The sequence below is a fragment of the Macrobrachium nipponense genome, chromosome 38 (genome assembly GCF_015104395.2).
Source record: "Macrobrachium nipponense isolate FS-2020 chromosome 38, ASM1510439v2, whole genome shotgun sequence".
Classification (NCBI taxonomy): domain Eukaryota; kingdom Metazoa; phylum Arthropoda; class Malacostraca; order Decapoda; family Palaemonidae; genus Macrobrachium; species Macrobrachium nipponense.
Window position 1 is genome coordinate 56,614,096 of NC_061098.1, and position 3,241 is coordinate 56,617,336.

The window sequence follows — 3,241 nt, forward strand, 5'->3', positions numbered from 1 at the left end:
AAGACCTCATGCCCGATTCATGAAGAACCGCCATCTCCTGAATGGACATTTTCCCACAATGCAAAAACTCTCATGACAAATACCAGCCAAGCAAGATATTCTTATACCGTACGAAACATCATCAAACTTTTAAATGGTGGGGGAAAACAAACAGCCCTCATATCTGCATGCATTCTTCTTCCCTTATGAAAGCCTGACTAAGAGTCGGAATACATTTACTTTTAAAGCTGCACCGCTCGGCCCCAGTTTTTTTTTTTTTTTTTTTTGTGTTTTTTTTTTTTTTTTTTTTTTTTTTTTTAAGTTGCCCCAAATAATTCATGAGGACACCCAGTGACTCTCGAAATAAACTCCAGCTTATGCATCTTTATAAGAGAGAGAGAGAGAGAGATGAATGTCCGCCCTTGTAGGTCCTCATAATGTATTGAATTTATGCCCAGCCTCTCATGCATTTATTGAACAGAGAGAGAGAGAGAGAGAGAGAGCAGTGTAAAAAGATAAATTTTTACCACTGTCGGCCCTAGTTACTCTTGTATTCATGTCTCGTGCATTTACTGAGAGAGAGAGAGAGAGAGAGAGAGAGAGAGAGAGAGAGATTTACCCTTACAGACCCCAATTATTTACCTTACCTAGTTCTCATGCATTTACTGAGAGAGAGACCTTACAGACCTTACAGTTCGTTCGGGTTGCCCCAGGTCCCTCAGTGTGAGGCACCTCTATTGTCTAACCAGAGAGTTGCTAGTACATCTTCCGGTATATTTTGCATCTTCCAATCTTGGATGGTCTGGGATGCAGCTTAGATATTTGTCGAGCTTATTCTTAAACACATCTACGCTCACTCCTGATATATTCCTCAGATGAGCTGGCAACGCATTGAATAGACGCTGCATTATCGATGCTGGTGCGTAGTGGATTAATGTCCTGTGTGCTTTCCTTATTTTTCCTGGTATAGTTTTTGGTCACTATTAATCTACCTCTGCTTGCTCTTTCTGATATTTTTAGTTCCATGATGTTTTCTGCTATTCCGTCTATCTGTTTCCATGCCTGAATTATCATGTAGCATTCTCTTCTCCTTTCTAGACTATATAATTTAAGGATTGTAGTCTTTCCCAGTGGTCAAGGTCCTTAACTTCTTCTATTCTAGCTGTAAAGGACCTTTGTACACTCTCTATTTGTGCAATATCCTTTTGATAGTGTGGGTACCATATCATATTGCAATATTCAAGTGGACTACGAACATATGTTTTATAAAGCATAATCATGTGTTCAGCTTTTCTGTTTTGAAGTGCCGTAACAACAATTTTTTGCTTCCCATTTTTGCTTTACATTTTGCTAACAGAATTGCTATTTGATCATTGCATAACATGTTCCTATTCATCATCACACCAAGGTCTTTAACTGCTTCCTTATTTGTGATTGTCTCATTATTAGGTCCCCTATATGCATATAGCTTTCCTTCTCTGTCTCCAGAGAGAGAGAGAGAGAGAGAGAGAGAGAGACATGAGCTATAGTGTCCAATCATACACACCGTATAAACGAGTAACTGAATAATAGGAAGAATATGATAACCTGAAAGAGAAATGCATGGAAACAGCACAAAACAAAAAGAGGAAAGGGAATACTGAAAGGGGAAGGGATAAATACGAAAAGAGAGCAGAAACAGAAAATTGTTTGGAAATTGAGAACAAGACCTTTCTTCAATGGCCTTATAGCTAGAAATTCCACGACTATCTGTTATCAAAACTCAAACAGCTACAAAAAAAAAATAAGGCATATTAGATCACTTTCATCTGTAAAAAATAAATTAAAATTAATGTTTGATCAGCAACTTGGTAAATTTAATGTAACTGTCAACGAAAAGCTATTGAATTACCGGACAGGTGTACCAATAGCCAAAGGAGAATGGAAGACGAAATTAATAAAATGCAAAGTAGTGTACTGGTCCAATGGCGAAAGAAGAAATATTTGAATAAACTTCATTCCGTTCATTTACCCTTAAGTATTCACTTTATCATTTACAAGAGATGAGTAATTATTCGAGTTATATCTGTATATATGTATGTATGTATGTGTGTATACACTACATATATATATATATATATATATAATATATATATATATATATATATGTATATATATATGTATATATATATATATTATATGTGTGGGTGTGTGTTGTGTGTGTGTGTGTATAATTATATATAATATATATATGATATATATATATATATATATATCTATATTATCTAAAATATATATGTTGTGTGTGTGTGTGGTATAATATACTACGCTAGATATATATATCTATCTACTATATTATATGTGTGTGTGTGTGTGTAATATACTCATACATATATCTATGTATATACTATATATATCTATATATAATATATATCATATATCTATATATATATAATTCTGAAGATCCATTAAGCATCACAGGTGATTTAACTTCCGAGTCAGAAAGTTGCAAAAAAAAAAAATGCGCCACAAAAATAACGCTAAGCAGAAGGTAAATGACAGTGCTTAATTAAATTTTCCTCTTGATAATGAGCTATAAATCTCTCGCCTCTGGGAAGTTCATCTGCGATCCTGCTTCAAACAAATTCGCCTCTGTAAATCAAATTTAGTTTTTGATGAAGGAGACTTAGGTTCAAATTACCTTCAAGTCTTTACCGTGAAAACTGTTGCAGAGATGATGATGATGATGATGATGATGATGATGATGATGACGTGACTAGAGAGCGAGAGAGAGAGAGAGAGAGACACACAGAGGGAGAGAGAGAGAGAGAGAGAGAGAGAGAGAGAGAGAGAGACGTTATTTTGTACCTCTTGCTTTTTTTCATCTTTGTTGACACTGACAACTTCTATTCACGTTTTCATATACTATATATATATATATATATATATATATATATATATATATATATATATATATATATATATATATATATAACTTTTCAGTCCTCATCCAAGTACCCTCTCGCTTTTTTAGTTTTATTCTGATTAAATAGAAATAAAAAACAGTAGAAAACATGTAGTGTTTTCTCTACCAACAGAAACTTTTGAGCCTTTCAAATAAATATATATATATATATATATATATATATATATATATATATGTATATATATATATATACATATATATATATATATATATATATATATTATATATATATATAGATATATATATACACATGTATTTATAGTATCTTTGTTCCCATCTAGAATGAAATCTAGGTTA